Source organism: Primulina tabacum, chromosome 10 (genome assembly GCF_025594145.1).
Source record: "Primulina tabacum isolate GXHZ01 chromosome 10, ASM2559414v2, whole genome shotgun sequence".
NCBI lineage: Eukaryota > Viridiplantae > Streptophyta > Magnoliopsida > Lamiales > Gesneriaceae > Primulina > Primulina tabacum.
This window is the reverse complement of record NC_134559.1, coordinates 38,784,273-38,801,782: the sequence shown is the minus strand read 5'-3', so window position 1 is coordinate 38,801,782 and position 17,510 is coordinate 38,784,273. Positions and strand designations below refer to the sequence as shown.

Genomic DNA, 17,510 nt, shown 5'->3' with positions numbered 1-17,510 from the left:
AAAACAGTCGAAATAATTGTTTTTAATGAGTTAACCGTCTCCGGAGTAATCTGCGTCATACCCTTCCGCACAGAACCGGCTCACGACAACAAAAATCGATAAATGTTCCCAGAAAATAGAAAAAAAAATAAGAAGAAGGAAATAACGAATGTAAAGCTATTATTATGCCTGGGATACGATAAAATGGAACCGGAATCGAATTTCGAACTTCCTAAGCGGATTTCTCGAGGAAACGAAAGCTTAACAGAAGCGGTAAATCGCAAATTAGAGGGTCTTAGAGAAGGAATTCGGCTAAAATCTCGTCAGCTCATTGCGTAGTAATGAGTCTCGTCCGTTTGCCCGTTTACAATCAAATTAGCCTACAATTTTGTCCAAATCCGGCAGTGCCCGAGCTACTTTCATTTCACATGTCTTATCTGGTCCCGATCGAGATTCAGATGATTTGAGCCGAAAATCGTCTGTCAACAAGTAATCAAAAATAGAAAAACACGAAAAAGGGTGCAACACGAGGACTTCCCAGGGGGTCACCCATCCTAGTACTGCTCTCGCCCAAGCACGCTTAACTTCGGAGTTCTGATGGGATCCGGTGCATTAGTGCTGGTATGATCGCACCCGACATTGAGTGGGATGTTTATTCTTATATCCCTCGAGTACGTGTGGAGCGGGCGGCGATGGACAACACGCGGCACTGCTCTCGCCCAATCATAACCACGAAGTTAAGCGTTCTGGCGCGATGGCAGAGGTAGGATGGGTGACCTCCCTGGGAAGACCTCGTGTCGCGATCGTTTACGTAAATTATGGATAAAACAGTCGAAATAATTGTTTTTAATGAGTTAACCGTCTCCGGAGTAATCTGCGTCATACCCTTCCGCACAGAACCGGCTCACGACAACAAAAATCGATAAATGTTCCCAGAAAATAGAAAAAAAATAAGAAGAAGGAAATAACGAATGTAAAGCTATTATTATGCCTGGGATACGATAAAATGGAACCGGAATCGAATTTCGAACTTCCTAAGCGGATTTCTCGAGGAAACGAAAGCTTAACAGAAGCGGTAAATCGCAAATTAGAGGGTCTTAGAGAAGGAATTCGGCTAAAATCTCGTCAGCTCATTGCGTAGTAATGAGTCTCGTCCGTTTGCCCGTTTACAATCAAATTAGCCTACAATTTTGTCCAAATCCGGCAGTGCCCGAGCTACTTTCATTTCACATGTCTTATCTGGTCCCGATCGAGATTCAGATGATTTGAGCCGAAAATCGTCTGTCAACAAGTAATCAAAAATAGAAAAACACGAAAAAGGGTGCAACACGAGGACTTCCCAGGGGTCACCCATCCTAGTACTGCTCTCGCCCAAGCACGCTTAACTTCGGAGTTCTGATGGGATCCGGTGCATTAGTGCTGGTAATGATCGCACCCGACATTGAGTGGGATGTTTATTCTTATATCCCTCGAGTACGTGTGGAGCGGGCGGCGATGGACAACACGCGGCACTGCTCTCGCCCAATCATAACCACGAAGTTAAGCGTTCTGGCGCGATGGCAGAGGTAGGATGGGTGACCTCCCTGGGAAGACCTCGTGTCGCGATCGTTTACGTAAATTATGGATAAAACAGTCGAAATAATTGTTTTTAATTAGTTAACCGTCTCCGGAGTAATCTGCGTCATACCCTTCCGCACAGAACCGGCTCACGACAACAAAAATCGATAAATGTTCCCAGAAAATAGAAAAAAAAATAAGAAGAAGGAAATAACGAATGTAAAGCTATTATTATGCCTGGGATACGATAAAATGGAACCGGAATCGAATTTCGAACTTCCTAAGCGGATTTCTCGAGGAAACGAAAGCTTAACAGAAGCGGTAAATCGCAAATTAGAGGGTCTTAGAGAAGGAATTCGGCTAAAATCTCGTCAGCTCATTGCGTAGTAATGAGTCTCGTCCGTTTGCCCGTTTACAATCAAATTAGCCTACAATTTTGTCCAAATCCGGCAGTGCCCGAGCTACTTTCATTTCACATGTCTTATCTGGTCCCGATCGAGATTCAGATGATTTGAGCCGAAAATCGTCTGTCAACAAGTAATCAAAAATAGAAAAACACGAAAAAGGGTGCAACACGAGGACTTCCCAGGGGGTCACCCATCCTAGTACTGCTCTCGCCCAAGCACGCTTAACTTCGGAGTTCTGATGGGATCCGGTGCATTAGTGCTGGTATGATCGCACCCGACATTGAGTGGGATGTTTATTCTTATATCCCTCGAGTACGTGTGGAGCGGGCGGCGATGGACAACACGCGGCACTGCTCTCGCCCAATCATAACCATGAAGTTAAGCGTTCTGGCGCGATGGCAGAGGCTAGGATGGGTGACCTCCCTGGGAAGACCTCGTGTCGCGACCGTTTACGTAAATTATGGATAAAACAGTCGAAATAATTGTTTTTAATGAGTTAACCGTCTCCGGAGTAATCTGCGTCATACCCTTCCGCACAGAACCGGCTCACGACAACAAAAATCGATAAATGTTCCCAGAAAATAGAAAAAAAAATAAGAAGAAGGAAATAACGAATGTAAAGCTATTATTATGCCTGGGATACGATAAAATGGAACCGGAATCGAATTTCGAACTTCCTAAGCGGATTTCTCGAGGAAACGAAAGCTTAACAGAAGCGGTAAATCGCAAATTAGAGGGTCTTAGAGAAGGAATTCGGCTAAAATCTCGTCAGCTCATTGCGTAGTAATGAGTCTCGTCCGTTTGCCCGTTTACAATCAAATTAGCCTACAATTTTGTCCAAATCCGGCAGTGCCCGAGCTACTTTCATTTCACATGTCTTATCTGGTCCCGATCGAGATTCAGATGATTTGAGCCGAAAATCGTCTGTCAACAAGTAATCAAAAATAGAAAAACACGAAAAAGGGTGCAACACGAGGACTTCCCAGGGGGTCACCCATCCTAGTACTGCTCTCGCCCAAGCACGCTTAACTTCGGAGTTCTGATGGGATCCGGTGCATTAGTGCTGGTATGATCGCACCCGACATTGAGTGGGATGTTTATTCTTATATCCCTCGAGTACGTGTGGAGCGGGCGGCGATGGACAACACGCGGCACTGCTCTCGCCCAATCATAACCACGAAGTTAAGCGTTCTGGCGCGATGGCAGAGGTAGGATGGGTGACCTCCCTGGGAAGACCTCGTGTCGCGATCGTTTACGTAAATTATGGATAAAACAGTCGAAATAATTGTTTTTAATTAGTTAACCGTCTCCGGAGTAATCTGCGTCATACCCTTCCGCACAGAACCGGCTCACGACAACAAAAATCGATAAATGTTCCCAGAAAATAGAAAAAAAATAAGAAGAAGGAAATAACGAATGTAAAGCTATTATTATGCCTGGGATACGATAAAATGGAACCGGAATCGAATTTCGAACTTCCTAAGCGGATTTCTCGAGGAAACGAAAGCTTAACAGAAGCGGTAAATCGCAAATTAGAGGGTCTTAGAGAAGGAATTCGGCTAAAATCTCGTCAGCTCATTGCGTAGTAATGAGTCTCGTCCGTTTGCCCGTTTACAATCAAATTAGCCTACAATTTTGTCCAAATCCGGCAGTGCCCGAGCTACTTTCATTTCACATGTCTTATCTGGTCCCGATCGAGATTCAGATGATTTGAGCCGAAAATCGTCTGTCAACAAGTAATCAAAAATAGAAAAACACGAAAAAGGGTGCAACACGAGGACTTCCCAGGGGGTCACCCATCCTAGTACTGCTCTCGCCCAAGCACGCTTAACTTCGGAGTTCTGATGGGATCCGGTGCATTAGTGCTGGTATGATCGCACCCGACATTGAGTGGGATGTTTATTCTTATATCCCTCGAGTACGTGTGGAGCGGGCGGCGATGGACAACACGCGGCACTGCTCTCGCCCAATCATAACCACGAAGTTAAGCGTTCTGGCGCGATGGCAGAGGTAGGATGGGTGACCTCCCTGGGAAGACCTCGTGTCGCGATCGTTTACGTAAATTATGGATAAAACAGTCGAAATAATTGTTTTTAATTAGTTAACCGTCTCCGGAGTAATCTGCGTCATACCCTTCCGCACAGAACCGGCTCACGACAACAAAAATCGATAAATGTTCCCAGAAAATAGAAAAAATAATAAGAAGAAGGAAATAACGAATGTAAAGCTATTATTATGCCTGGGATACGATAAAATGGAACCGGAATCGAATTTCGAACTTCCTAAGCGGATTTCTCGAGGAAACGAAAGCTTAACAGAAGCGGTAAATCGCAAATTAGAGGGTCTTAGAGAAGGAATTCGGCTAAAATCTCGTCAGCTCATTGCGTAGTAATGAGTCTCGTCCGTTTGCCCGTTTACAATCAAATTAGCCTACAATTTTGTCCAAATCCGGCAGTGCCCGAGCTACTTTCATTTCACATGTCTTATCTGGTCCCGATCGAGATTCAGATGATTTGAGCCGAAAATCGTCTGTCAACAAGTAATCAAAAATAGAAAAACACGAAAAAGGGTGCAACACGAGGACTTCCCAGGGGGTCACCCATCCTAGTACTGCTCTCGCCCAAGCACGCTTAACTTCGGAGTTCTGATGGGATCCGGTGCATTAGTGCTGGTATGATCGCACCCGACATTGAGTGGGATGTTTATTCTTATATCCCTCGAGTACGTGTGGAGCGGGCGGCGATGGACAACACGCGGCACTGCTCTCGCCCAATCATAACCACGAAGTTAAGCGTTCTGGCGCGATGGCAGAGGTAGGATGGGTGACCTCCCTGGGAAGACCTCGTGTCGCGACCGTTTACGTAAATTATGGATAAAACAGTCGAAATAATTGTTTTTAATGAGTTAACCGTCTCCGGAGTAATCTGCGTCATACCCTTCCGCACAGAACCGGCTCACGACAACAAAAATCGATAAATGTTCCCAGAAAATAGAAAAAAAAATAAGAAGAAGGAAATAACGAATGTAAAGCTATTATTATGCCTGGGATACGATAAAATGGAACCGGAATCGAATTTCGAACTTCCTAAGCGGATTTCTCGAGGAAACGAAAGCTTAACAGAAGCGGTAAATCGCAAATTAGAGGGTCTTAGAGAAGGAATTCGGCTAAAATCTCGTCAGCTCATTGCGTAGTAATGAGTCTCGTCCGTTTGCCCGTTTACAATCAAATTAGCCTACAATTTTGTCCAAATCCGGCAGTGCCCGAGCTACTTTCATTTCACATGTCTTATCTGGTCCCGATCGAGATTCAGATGATTTGAGCCGAAAATCGTCTGTCAACAAGTAATCAAAAATAGAAAAACACGAAAAAGGGTGCAACACGAGGACTTCCCAGGGGGTCACCCATCCTAGTACTGCTCTCGCCCAAGCACGCTTAACTTCGGAGTTCTGATGGGATCCGGTGCATTAGTGCTGGTATGATCGCACCCGACATTGAGTGGGATGTTTATTCTTATATCCCTCGAGTACGTGTGGAGCGGGCGGCGATGGACAACACGCGGCACTGCTCTCGCCCAATCATAACCACGAAGTTAAGCGTTCTGGCGCGATGGCAGAGGTAGGATGGGTGACCTCCCTGGGAAGACCTCGTGTCGCGATCGTTTACGTAAATTATGGATAAAACAGTCGAAATAATTGTTTTTAATTAGTTAACCGTCTCCGGAGTAATCTGCGTCATACCCTTCCGCACAGAACCGGCTCACGACAACAAAAATCGATAAATGTTCCCAGAAAATAGAAAAAAAATAAGAAGAAGGAAATAACGAATGTAAAGCTATTATTATGCCTGGGATACGATAAAATGGAACCGGAATCGAATTTCGAACTTCCTAAGCGGATTTCTCGAGGAAACGAAAGCTTAACAGAAGCGGTAAATCGCAAATTAGAGGGTCTTAGAGAAGGAATTCGGCTAAAATCTCGTCAGCTCATTGCGTAGTAATGAGTCTCGTCCGTTTGCCCGTTTACAATCAAATTAGCCTACAATTTTGTCCAAATCCGGCAGTGCCCGAGCTACTTTCATTTCACATGTCTTATCTGGTCCCGATCGAGATTCAGATGATTTGAGCCGAAAATCGTCTGTCAACAAGTAATCAAAAATAGAAAAACACGAAAAAGGGTGCAACACGAGGACTTCCCAGGGGTCACCCATCCTAGTACTGCTCTCGCCCAAGCACGCTTAACTTCGGAGTTCTGATGGGATCCGGTGCATTATTGCTAGTAAGATCGCACCAGACATTGAGTGGGATGTTTATTCTTATATCCCTCGTGTACGTGTGGAGCGGGCGGCGATGGACAACACGCGGCACTGCTCTCGCCCAATCATAACCACGAAGTTAAGCGTTCTGGCGCGATGGCAGAGGTAGGATGGGTGACCTCCCTGGGAAGACCTCGTGTCGCGATCGTTTACGTAAATTATGGATAAAACAGTCGAAATAATTGTTTTTAATTAGTTAACCGTCTCCGGAGTAATCTGCGTCATACCCTTCCGCACAGAACCGGCTCACGACAACAAAAATCGATAAATGTTCCCAGAAAATAGAAAAATAATAAGAAGAAGGAAATAACGAATGTAAAGCTATTATTATGCCTGGGATACGATAAAATGGAACCGGAATCGAATTTCGAACTTCCTAAGCAGATTTCTCGAGGAAAAGAAAGCTTAACAGAAGCGTTAAATTGCAAATTAGTAGGTCTTAGAGAAGGAATTCGGCTAAAATCTCGTCAGCTCATTGCGTAGTAATGAGTCTCGTCCGTTTGCCCGTTTACAATCAAATTAGCCTACAATTTTGTCCAAATCCGGCTAGTGCCCGAGCTACTTTCATTTCACATGTCTTATCTGGTCCCGATCGAGATTCAGATGATTTGAGCCGAAAATCGTCTGTCAACAAGTAATCAAAAATAGAAAAACACGAAAAAGGGTGCAACACGAGGACTTCCCAGGGGGTCACCCATCCTAGTACTGCTCTCGCCCAAGCACGCTTAACTTCGGAGTTCTGATAGGATTAGTGCTGGTATGATCGCACACGACATTGAGTGGGATGTTTATTCTTATATCCCTCGAGTACGTGTGGAACGGGCGGCGATGGACGATCCGGTGCATTAGTGCTAGTAAGATCGCACTCGACATTGAGTGGATGTTATTCTTATATCCCTCGTGTACGTGTGGAGCGGGCGGCGATGGACAACACGCGGCACTGCTCTCGCCCAATCATAACCATGAAGTTAAGCGTTCTGGCGCGATGGCAGAGCTAGGATGGGTGACCTCCCTGGGAAGACCTCGTGTCGCGACCGTTTACGTAAATTATGGATAAAACAGTCGAAATAATTGTTTTTAATGAGTTAACCGTCTCCGGAGTAATCTGCGTCATACCCTTCCGCACAGAACCGGCTCACGACAACAAAAATCGATAAATGTTCCCAGAAAATAGAAAAAAATAAGAAGAAGGAAATAACGAATGTAAAGCTATTATTATGCCTGGATACGATAAAATGGAACCGGAATCGAATTTTGAACTTCCTGAGCGGATTTCTCGAGGAAACGAAAGCTTAACAGAAGCGTTAAATCGCAAATTAGAGGGTCTTAGAGAAGGAATTCGGCTAAAATCTCGTCAGCTCATTGCGTAGTAATGAGTCTCGTCCGTTTGCCCGTTTACAATCAAATTAGCCTACAATTTTGTCCAAATCCGGCAGTGCCCGAGCTACTTTCATTTCACATGTCTTATCTGGTCCCGATCGAGATTCAGATGATTTGAGCCGAAAATCGTCTGTCAACAAGTAATCAAAAATAGAAAAACACGAAAAAGGGTGCAACACGAGGACTTCCCAGGGGGTCACCCATCCTAGTACTGCTCTCGCCCAAGCACGCTTAACTTCGGAGTTCTGATGGGATCCGGTGCATTAGTGCTGGTATGATCGCACCCGACATTGAGTGGGATGTTTATTCTTATATCCCTCGAGTACGTGTGGAGCGGGCGGCGATGGACAACACGCGGCACTGCTCTCGCCCAATCATAACCACGAAGTTAAGCGTTCTGGCGCGATGGCAGAGGTAGGATGGGTGACCTCCCTGGGAAGACCTCGTGTCGCGATCGTTTACGTAAATTATGGATAAAACAGTCGAAATAATTGTTTTTAATTAGTTAACCGTCTCCGGAGTAATCTGCGTCATACCCTTCCGCACAGAACCGGCTCACGACAACAAAAATCGATAAATGTTCCCAGAAAATAGAAAAAAAATAAGAAGAAGGAAATAACGAATGTAAAGCTATTATTATGCCTGGGATACGATAAAATGGAACCGGAATCGAATTTCGAACTTCCTAAGCGGATTTCTCGAGGAAACGAAAGCTTAACAGAAGCGGTAAATCGCAAATTAGAGGGTCTTAGAGAAGGAATTCGGCTAAAATCTCGTCAGCTCATTGCGTAGTAATGAGTCTCGTCCGTTTGCCCGTTTACAATCAAATTAGCCTACAATTTTGTCCAAATCCGGCAGTGCCCGAGCTACTTTCATTTCACATGTCTTATCTGGTCCCGATCGAGATTCAGATGATTTGAGCCGAAAATCGTCTGTCAACAAGTAATCAAAAATAGAAAAACACGAAAAAGGGTGCAACACGAGGACTTCCCAGGGGTCACCCATCCTAGTACTGCTCTCGCCCAAGCACGCTTAACTTCGGAGTTCTGATGGGATCCGGTGCATTAGTGCTAGTATGATCGCACCCGACATTGAGTGGGATGTTTATTCTTATATCCCTCGAGTACGTGTGGAGCGGGCGGCGATGGACAACACGCGGCACTGCTCTCGCCCAATCATAACCACGAAGTTAAGCGTTCTGGCGCGATGGCAGAGGTAGGATGGGTGACCTCCCTGGGAAGACCTCGTGTCGCGATCGTTTACGTAAATTATGGATAAAACAGTCGAAATAATTGTTTTTAATTAGTTAACCGTCTCCGGAGTAATCTGCGTCATACCCTTCCGCACAGAACCGGCTCACGACAACAAAAATCGATAAATGTTCCCAGAAAATAGAAAAAAAATAAGAAGAAGGAAATAACGAATGTAAAGCTATTATTATGCCTGGGATACGATAAAATGGAACCGGAATCGAATTTCGAACTTCCTAAGCGGATTTCTCGAGGAAACGAAAGCTTAACAGAAGCGTTAAATCGCAAATTAGAGGGTCTTAGAGAAGGAATTCGGCTAAAATCTCGTCAGCTCATTGCGTAGTAATGAGTCTCGTCCGTTTGCCCGTTTACAATCAAATTAGCCTACAATTTTGTCCAAATCCGGCAGTGCCCGAGCTACTTTCATTTCACATGTCTTATCTTGTCCCGATCGAGATTCAGATGATTTGAGCCGAAAATCGTCTGTCAACAAGTAATCAAAATAGAAAAACACGAAAAAGGGTGCAACACGAGGACTTCCCAGGGGGTCACCCATCCTAGTACTGCTCTCGCCCAAGCACGCTTAACTTCGGAGTTCTGATGGGATCCGGTGCATTAGTGCTGGTATGATCGCACCCGACATTGAGTGGGATGTTTATTCTTATATCCCTCGAGTACGTGTGGAGCGGGCGGCGATGGACAACACGCGGCACTGCTCTCGCCCAATCATAACCACGAAGTTAAGCGTTCTGGCGCGATGGCAGAGGTAGGATGGGTGACCTCCCTGGGAAGACCTCGTGTCGCGATCGTTTACGTAAATTATGGATAAAACAGTCGAAATAATTGTTTTTAATTAGTTAACCGTCTCCGGAGTAATCTGCGTCATACCCTTCCGCACAGAACCGGCTCACGACAACAAAAATCGATAAATGTTCCCAGAAAATAGAAAAAAAATAAGAAGAAGGAAATAACGAATGTAAAGCTATTATTATGCCTGGGATACGATAAAATGGAACCGGAATCGAATTTCGAACTTCCTAAGCGGATTTCTCGAGGAAACGAAAGCTTAACAGAAGCGGTAAATCGCAAATTAGAGGGTCTTAGAGAAGGAATTCGGCTAAAATCTCGTCAGCTCATTGCGTAGTAATGAGTCTCGTCCGTTTGCCCGTTTACAATCAAATTAGCCTACAATTTTGTCCAAATCCGGCAGTGCCCGAGCTACTTTCATTTCACATGTCTTATCTGGTCCCGATCGAGATTCAGATGATTTGAGCCGAAAATCGTCTGTCAACAAGTAATCAAAAATAGAAAAACACGAAAAAGGGTGCAACACGAGGACTTCCCAGGGGGTCACCCATCCTAGTACTGCTCTCGCCCAAGCACGCTTAACTTCGGAGTTCTGATGGGATCCGGTGCATTAGTGCTAGTAATGATCGCACCCGACATTGAGTGGGATGTTTATTCTTATATCCCTCGAGTACGTGTGGAGCGGGCGGCGATGGACAACACGCGGCACTGCTCTCGCCCAATCATAACCACGAAGTTAAGCGTTCTGGCGCGATGGCAGAGGTAGGATGGGTGACCTCCCTGGGAAGACCTCGTGTCGCGATCGTTTACGTAAATTATGGATAAAACAGTCGAAATAATTGTTTTTAATTAGTTAACCGTCTCCGGAGTAATCTGCGTCATACCCTTCCGCACAGAACCGGCTCACGACAACAAAAATCGATAAATGTTCCCAGAAAATAGAAAAATAATAAGAAGAAGGAAATAACGAATGTAAAGCTATTATTATGCCTGGGATACGATAAAATGGAACCGGAATCGAATTTCGAACTTCCTAAGCAGATTTCTCGAGGAAACGAAAGCTTAACAGAAGCGTTAAATTGCAAATTAGTGGGTCTTAGAGAAGGAATTCGGCTAAAATCTCGTCAGCTCATTGCGTAGTAATGAGTCTCGTCCGTTTGCCCGTTTACAATCAAATTAGCCTACAATTTTGTCCAAATCCGGCAGTGCCCGAGCTACTTTCATTTCACATGTCTTATCTGGTCCCGATCGAGATTCAGATGATTTGAGCCGAAAATCGTCTGTCAACAAGTAATCAAAAATAGAAAAACACGAAAAAGGGTGCAACACGAGGACTTCCCAGGGGGTCACCCATCCTAGTACTGCTCTCGCCCAAGCACGCTTAACTTCGGAGTTCTGATGGGATCCGGTGCATTAGTGCTGGTATGATCGCACCCGACATTGAGTGGGATGTTTATTCTTATATCCCTCGAGTACGTGTGGAGCGGGCGGCGATGGACAACACGCGGCACTGCTCTCGCCCAATCATAACCACGAAGTTAAGCGTTCTGGCGCGATGGCAGAGGTAGGATGGGTGACCTCCCTGGGAAGACCTCGTGTCGCGATCGTTTACGTAAATTATGGATAAAACAGTCGAAATAATTGTTTTTAATTAGTTAACCGTCTCCGGAGTAATCTGCGTCATACCCTTCCGCACAGAACCGGCTCACGACAACAAAAATCGATAAATGTTCCCAGAAAATAGAAAAAAAATAAGAAGAAGGAAATAACGAATGTAAAGCTATTATTATGCCTGGGATACGATAAAATGGAACCGGAATCGAATTTCGAACTTCCTAAGCGGATTTCTCGAGGAAACGAAAGCTTAACAGAAGCGGTAAATCGCAAATTAGAGGGTCTTAGAGAAGGAATTCGGCTAAAATCTCGTCAGCTCATTGCGTAGTAATGAGTCTCGTCCGTTTGCCCGTTTACAATCAAATTAGCCTACAATTTTGTCCAAATCCGGCAGTGCCCGAGCTACTTTCATTTCACATGTCTTATCTGGTCCCGATCGAGATTCAGATGATTTGAGCCGAAAATCGTCTGTCAACAAGTAATCAAAAATAGAAAAACACGAAAAAGGGTGCAACACGAGGACTTCCCAGGGGGTCACCCATCCTAGTACTGCTCTCGCCCAAGCACGCTTAACTTCGGAGTTCTGATGGGATCCGGTGCATTAGTGCTGGTATGATCGCACCCGACATTGAGTGGGATGTTTATTCTTATATCCCTCGAGTACGTGTGGAGCGGGCGGCGATGGACAACACGCGGCACTGCTCTCGCCCAATCATAACCACGAAGTTAAGCGTTCTGGCGCGATGGCAGAGGTAGGATGGGTGACCTCCCTGGGAAGACCTCGTGTCGCGATCGTTTACGTAAATTATGGATAAAACAGTCGAAATAATTGTTTTTAATTAGTTAACCGTCTCCGGAGTAATCTGCGTCATACCCTTCCGCACAGAACCGGCTCACGACAACAAAAATCGATAAATGTTCCCAGAAAATAGAAAAAAAATAAGAAGAAGGAAATAACGAATGTAAAGCTATTATTATGCCTGGGATACGATAAAATGGAACCGGAATCGAATTTCGAACTTCCTAAGCGGATTTCTCGAGGAAACGAAAGCTTAACAGAAGCGGTAAATCGCAAATTAGAGGGTCTTAGAGAAGGAATTCGGCTAAAATCTCGTCAGCTCATTGCGTAGTAATGAGTCTCGTCCGTTTGCCCGTTTACAATCAAATTAGCCTACAATTTTGTCCAAATCCGGCAGTGCCCGAGCTACTTTCATTTCACATGTCTTATCTGGTCCCGATCGAGATTCTGATGATTTGAGCCGAAAATCGTCTGTCAACAAGTAATCAAAAATAGAAAAACACGAAAAAGGGTGCAAGAAGAGGACTTCCCAGGAGATCACCCATCCTAGTACTGCTCTCGCCCAAGCACGCTTAACTTCGGAGTTCTGATGGGATCCGGTGCATTAGTGCTAGTAAGATCGCACTCGACATTGAGTGGGATGTTTATTCTTATATCCCTCGTGTACGTGTGGAGCGGGCGGCGATGGACAACACGCGGCACTGCTCTCGCCCAATCATAACCAAGAAGTTAAGCGTTCTGGCGCGATGGCAGAGCTAGGATGGGTGACCTCCCTGGGAAGACCTCGTGTCGCGACCGTTTACGTAAATTATGGATAAAACAGTCGAAATAATTGTTTTTAATGAGTTAACCGTCTCCGGAGTAATCTGCGTCATACCCTTCCGCACAGAACCGGCTCACGACAACAAAAATCGATAAATGTTCCCAGAAAATAGAAAAAAAATAAGAAGAAGGAAATAACGAATGTAAAGCTATTATTATGCCTGGGATACGATAAAATGGAACCGGAATCGAATTTCGAACTTCCTAAGCGGATTTCTCGAGGAAACGAAAGCTTAACAGAAGCGTTAAATCGCAAATTAGAGGGTCTTAGAGAAGGAATTCGGCTAAAATCTCGTCAGCTCATTGCGTAGTAATGAGTCTCGTCCGTTTGCCCGTTTACAATCAAATTAGCCTACAATTTTGTCCAAATCCGGCAGTGCCCGAGCTACTTTCATTTCACATGTCTTATCTGGTCCCGATCGAGATTCAGATGATTTGAGCCGAAAATCGTCTGTCAACAAGTAATCAAAAATAGAAAAACACGAAAAAGGGTGCAACACGAGGACTTCCCAGGGGGTCACCCATCCTAGTACTGCTCTCGCCCAAGCACGCTTAACTTCGGAGTTCTGATGGGATCCGGTGCATTAGTGCTCGTAAGATCGCACCCGACATTGAGTGGGATGTTTATTCTTATATCCCTCGAGTACGTGTGGAGCGGGCGGCGATGGACAACACGCGGCACTGCTCTCGCCCAATCATAACCACGAAGTTAAGCGTTCTGGCGCGATGGCAGAGGTAGGATGGGTGACCTCCCTGGGAAGACCTCGTGTCGCGATCGTTTACGTAAATTATGGATAAAACAGTCGAAATAATTGTTTTTAATTAGTTAACCGTCTCCGGAGTAATCTGCGTCATACCCTTCCGCACAGAACCGGCTCACGACAACAAAAATCGATAAATGTTCCCAGAAAATAGAAAAAAAATAAGAAGAAGGAAATAACGAATGTAAAGCTATTATTATGCCTGGGATACGATAAAATGGAACCGGAATCGAATTTCGAACTTCCTAAGCGGATTTCTCGAGGAAACGAAAGCTTAACAGAAGCGGTAAATCGCAAATTAGAGGGTCTTAGAGAAGGAATTCGGCTAAAATCTCGTCAGCTCATTGCGTAGTAATGAGTCTCGTCCGTTTGCCCGTTTACAATCAAATTAGCCTACAATTTTGTCCAAATCCGGCAGTGCCCGAGCTACTTTCATTTCACATGTCTTATCTGGTCCCGATCGAGATTCAGATGATTTGAGCCGAAAATCGTCTGTCAACAAGTAATCAAAAATAGAAAAACACGAAAAAGGGTGCAACACGAGGACTTCCCAGGGGGTCACCCATCCTAGTACTGCTCTCGCCCAAGCACGCTTAACTTCGGAGTTCTGATGGGATCCGGTGCATTAGTGCTGGTATGATCGCACCCGACATTGAGTGGGATGTTTATTCTTATATCCCTCGTAGTACGTGTGGAGCGGGCGGCGATGGACAACACGCGGCACTGCTCTCGCCCAATCATAACCAGGAAGTTAAGCGTTCTGGCGCGATGGCAGAGCTAGGATGGGTGACCTCCCTGGGAAGACCTCGTGTCGCGATCGTTTACGTAAATTATGGATAAAACAGTCGAAATAATTGTTTTTAATGAGTTAACCGTCTCCGGAGTAATCTGCGTCATACCCTTCCGCACAGAACCGGCTCACGACAACAAAAATCGATAAATGTTCCCAGAAAATAGAAAAAAAATAAGAAGAAGGAAATAACGAATGTAAAGCTATTATTATGCCTGGGATACGATAAAATGGAACCGGAATCGAATTTCGAACTTCCTAAGCGGATTTCTCGAGGAAACGAAAGCATAACAGAAGCGGTAAATCGCAAATTAGAGGGTCTTAGAGAAGGAATTCGGCTAAAATCTCGTCAGCTCATTAATGAGTCTCGTCCGTTTGCCCATTTACAATAAAATTAGCCTACAATTTTGTCCAAATCCGGCAGTGCCCGAGCTACTTTCATTTCACATGTCTTATCTGGTCCCGATCGAGATTCAGATGATTTGAGCCGAAAATCGTCTGTCAACAAGTAATCAAAAATAGAAAAACACGAAAAAGGTGTGCAACACGAGGACTTCCCAGGGGGTCACCCATCCTAGTACTGCTCTCGCCCAAGCACGCTTAACTTCGGAGTTCTGATGGGATCCGGTGCATTAGTGCTGGTATGATCGCACCCGACATTGAGTGGGATGTTTATTCTTATATCCCTCGAGTACGTGTGGAGCGGGCGGCGATGGACAACACGCGGCACTGCTCTCGCCCAATCATAACCACGAAGTTAAGCGTTCTAGCGCGATGGCAGAGGTAGGATGGGTGACCTCCCTGGGAAGACCTCGTGTCGCGATCGTTTACGTAAATTATGTATAAAACAGTCGAAATAATTGTTTTTAATTAGTTAACCGTCTCCGGAGTAATCTGCGTCATACCCTTCCGCACAGAACCGGCTCACGACAACAAAAATCGATAAATGTTCCCAAAAAATAGAAAAATAATAAGAAGAAGGAAATAACGAATGTAAAGCTATTACTATGCCTGGGATACGATAAAATGGAACCGGAATCGAATTTCGAACTTCCTAAGCAGATTTCTCGAGGAAATGAAAGCTTAACAGAAGCGGTAAATCGCAAATTAGAGGGTCTTAGAGAAGGAATTCGGCTAAAATCTCGTCAGCTCATTGCGTAGTAATGAGTCTCGTCCGTTTGCCCGTTTACAATCAAATTAGCCTACAATTTTGTCCAAATCCGGCAGTGCCCGAGCTACTTTCATTTCACATGTCTTATCTGGTCCCGATCGAGATTCAGATGATTTGAGCCGAAAATCGTCTGTCAACAAGTAATCAAAAATAGAAAAACACGAAAAAGGGTGCAACACGAGGACTTCCCAGGGGGTCACCCATCCTAGTACTGCTCTCGCCCAAGCACGCTTAACTTCGGAGTTCTGATGGATCGGTGCATTAGTGCTGGTATGATCGCACCCGACATTGAGTGGGATGTTTATTCTTATATCCCTCGAGTACGTGTGGAGCGGGCGGCGATGGACAACACGCGGCACTGCTCTCGCCCAATCATAACCACGAAGTTAAGCGTTCTGGCGCGATGGCAGAGGTAGGATGGGTGACCTCCCTGGGAAGACCTCGTGTCGCGATCGTTTACGTAAATTATGGATAAAACAGTCGAAATAATTGTTTTTAATTAGTTAACCGTCTCCGGAGTAATCTGCGTCATACCCTTCCGCACAGAACCGGCTCACGACAACAAAAATCGATAAATGTTCCCAGAAAATAGAAAAAAAATAAGAAGAAGGAAATAACGAATGTAAAGCTATTATTATGCCTGGGATACGATAAAATGGAACCGGAATCGAATTTCGAACTTCCTAAGCGGATTTCTCGAGGAAACGAAAGCTTAACAGAAGCGGTAAATCGCAAATTAGAGGGTCTTAGAGAAGGAATTCGGCTAAAATCTCGTCAGCTCATTGCGTAGTAATGAGTCTCGTCCGTTTGCCCGTTTACAATCAAATTAGCCTACAATTTTGTCCAAATCCGGCAGTGCCCGAGCTACTTTCATTTCACATGTCTTATCTGGTCCCGATCGAGATTCAGATGATTTGAGCCGAAAATCGTCTGTCAACAAGTAATCAAAAATAGAAAAACACGAAAAAGGGTGCAACACGAGGACTTCCCAGGGGGTCACCCATCCTAGTACTGCTCTCGCCCAAGCACGCTTAACTTCGGAGTTCTGATAGGATTAGTGCTGGTATGATCGCACCCGACATTGAGTGGGATGTTTATTCTTATATCCCTCGAGTACGTGTGGAGCGGGCGGCGATGGACAACACGCGGCACTGCTCTCGCCCAATCATAACCACGAAGTTAAGCGTTCTGGCGCGATGGCAGAGGTAGGATGGGTGACCTCCCTGGGAAGACTCGTGTCGCGATCGTTTACGTAAATTATGGATAAAACAGTCGAAATAATTGTTTTTAATTAGTTAACCGTCTCCGGAGTAATCTGCGTCATACCCTTCCGCACAGAACCGGCTCACGACAACAAAAATCGATAAATGTTCCCAGAAAATAGAAAAAAAAATAAGAAGAAGGAAATAACGAATGTTAAAGCTATTATTATTCCTTGGGATACGATTAAAATGGAACCGGAATCGAATTTCGAACTTCCTAAGCGGATTCTCGAGGAAACGAAAGCTTAACAGAAGCGTAAATCGCAAATTAGTGGTCTTAGAGAAGGAATTCGGCTAAAATCTCGTCAGCTCATTGCGTAGTAATGAGTCTCGTCCGTTTGCCCGTTTACAATCAAATTAGCCTACAATTTTGTCCAAATCCGGCAGTGCCCGAGCTACTTTCATTTCACATGTCTTATCTGGTCCGATCGAGATTCAGATTGATTTGAGCCGAAATAGTCTGTAAACAAGTAATCAAAAAAGGAACAACACGGGAAAAAGGAGTTTGCACGACGCAGGACCTTAACGAACCAGGCAAGGGAGATCACTCAACTAGTACTGCTCTCGCCCAAGCACGCCTTAACTTCGGAGTTCTGATG

At 45.0% G+C, this 17,510-nt stretch overlaps 19 non-coding genes and 2 pseudogenes across 19 annotated transcripts; all 21 read right to left on the bottom strand.

Annotated features, from left to right (window-relative positions):
* Positions 1-495: 495 nt before the first annotated feature.
* On the bottom strand, positions 496-614 carry LOC142515793 (5S ribosomal RNA). Its single transcript, XR_012811618.1, has one exon. It is a non-coding gene; the product is annotated as a 5S ribosomal RNA (ribosomal RNA).
* A 683-nt stretch (positions 615-1,297) lies between these two features.
* Positions 1,298-1,416, bottom strand: LOC142515206 (5S ribosomal RNA). The gene has a single exon (XR_012811062.1). It is a non-coding gene; the product is annotated as a 5S ribosomal RNA (ribosomal RNA).
* Positions 1,417-2,100: 684 nt separating this feature from the next.
* Positions 2,101-2,219, bottom strand: LOC142515781 (5S ribosomal RNA). The gene has a single exon (XR_012811607.1). It is a non-coding gene; the product is annotated as a 5S ribosomal RNA (ribosomal RNA).
* Positions 2,220-2,904: 685 nt separating this feature from the next.
* LOC142515769 (5S ribosomal RNA) lies at positions 2,905-3,023 on the bottom strand. Its single transcript, XR_012811596.1, has one exon. It is a non-coding gene; the product is annotated as a 5S ribosomal RNA (ribosomal RNA).
* Positions 3,024-3,706: 683 nt separating this feature from the next.
* On the bottom strand, positions 3,707-3,825 carry LOC142515756 (5S ribosomal RNA). Its single transcript, XR_012811584.1, has one exon. It is a non-coding gene; the product is annotated as a 5S ribosomal RNA (ribosomal RNA).
* A 684-nt stretch (positions 3,826-4,509) lies between these two features.
* On the bottom strand, positions 4,510-4,628 carry LOC142515745 (5S ribosomal RNA). The gene has a single exon (XR_012811573.1). It is a non-coding gene; the product is annotated as a 5S ribosomal RNA (ribosomal RNA).
* A 684-nt stretch (positions 4,629-5,312) lies between these two features.
* On the bottom strand, positions 5,313-5,431 carry LOC142515733 (5S ribosomal RNA). The gene has a single exon (XR_012811562.1). It is a non-coding gene; the product is annotated as a 5S ribosomal RNA (ribosomal RNA).
* A 683-nt stretch (positions 5,432-6,114) lies between these two features.
* On the bottom strand, positions 6,115-6,232 carry LOC142506496 (5S ribosomal RNA). The gene has a single exon (XR_012804785.1). It is a non-coding gene; the product is annotated as a 5S ribosomal RNA (ribosomal RNA).
* A 684-nt stretch (positions 6,233-6,916) lies between these two features.
* LOC142512183 (5S ribosomal RNA) lies at positions 6,917-7,026 on the bottom strand (annotated as a pseudogene).
* Positions 7,027-7,802: 776 nt separating this feature from the next.
* Positions 7,803-7,921, bottom strand: LOC142515721 (5S ribosomal RNA). The gene has a single exon (XR_012811551.1). It is a non-coding gene; the product is annotated as a 5S ribosomal RNA (ribosomal RNA).
* A 683-nt stretch (positions 7,922-8,604) lies between these two features.
* On the bottom strand, positions 8,605-8,722 carry LOC142513574 (5S ribosomal RNA). The gene has a single exon (XR_012809513.1). It is a non-coding gene; the product is annotated as a 5S ribosomal RNA (ribosomal RNA).
* A 682-nt stretch (positions 8,723-9,404) lies between these two features.
* LOC142515709 (5S ribosomal RNA) lies at positions 9,405-9,523 on the bottom strand. Its single transcript, XR_012811540.1, has one exon. It is a non-coding gene; the product is annotated as a 5S ribosomal RNA (ribosomal RNA).
* A 683-nt stretch (positions 9,524-10,206) lies between these two features.
* Positions 10,207-10,326, bottom strand: LOC142514139 (5S ribosomal RNA). Its single transcript, XR_012810048.1, has one exon. It is a non-coding gene; the product is annotated as a 5S ribosomal RNA (ribosomal RNA).
* Positions 10,327-11,009: 683 nt separating this feature from the next.
* On the bottom strand, positions 11,010-11,128 carry LOC142515698 (5S ribosomal RNA). Its single transcript, XR_012811529.1, has one exon. It is a non-coding gene; the product is annotated as a 5S ribosomal RNA (ribosomal RNA).
* Positions 11,129-11,811: 683 nt separating this feature from the next.
* LOC142515686 (5S ribosomal RNA) lies at positions 11,812-11,930 on the bottom strand. The gene has a single exon (XR_012811518.1). It is a non-coding gene; the product is annotated as a 5S ribosomal RNA (ribosomal RNA).
* A 683-nt stretch (positions 11,931-12,613) lies between these two features.
* LOC142507840 (5S ribosomal RNA) lies at positions 12,614-12,732 on the bottom strand. Its single transcript, XR_012806082.1, has one exon. It is a non-coding gene; the product is annotated as a 5S ribosomal RNA (ribosomal RNA).
* A 683-nt stretch (positions 12,733-13,415) lies between these two features.
* On the bottom strand, positions 13,416-13,534 carry LOC142513697 (5S ribosomal RNA). The gene has a single exon (XR_012809629.1). It is a non-coding gene; the product is annotated as a 5S ribosomal RNA (ribosomal RNA).
* A 683-nt stretch (positions 13,535-14,217) lies between these two features.
* Positions 14,218-14,336, bottom strand: LOC142515674 (5S ribosomal RNA). Its single transcript, XR_012811507.1, has one exon. It is a non-coding gene; the product is annotated as a 5S ribosomal RNA (ribosomal RNA).
* A 678-nt stretch (positions 14,337-15,014) lies between these two features.
* LOC142507771 (5S ribosomal RNA) lies at positions 15,015-15,133 on the bottom strand. The gene has a single exon (XR_012806018.1). It is a non-coding gene; the product is annotated as a 5S ribosomal RNA (ribosomal RNA).
* Positions 15,134-15,816: 683 nt separating this feature from the next.
* On the bottom strand, positions 15,817-15,933 carry LOC142507154 (5S ribosomal RNA). The gene has a single exon (XR_012805416.1). It is a non-coding gene; the product is annotated as a 5S ribosomal RNA (ribosomal RNA).
* Positions 15,934-16,616: 683 nt separating this feature from the next.
* LOC142511961 (5S ribosomal RNA) lies at positions 16,617-16,726 on the bottom strand (annotated as a pseudogene).
* Positions 16,727-17,510: the final 784 nt, after the last annotated feature.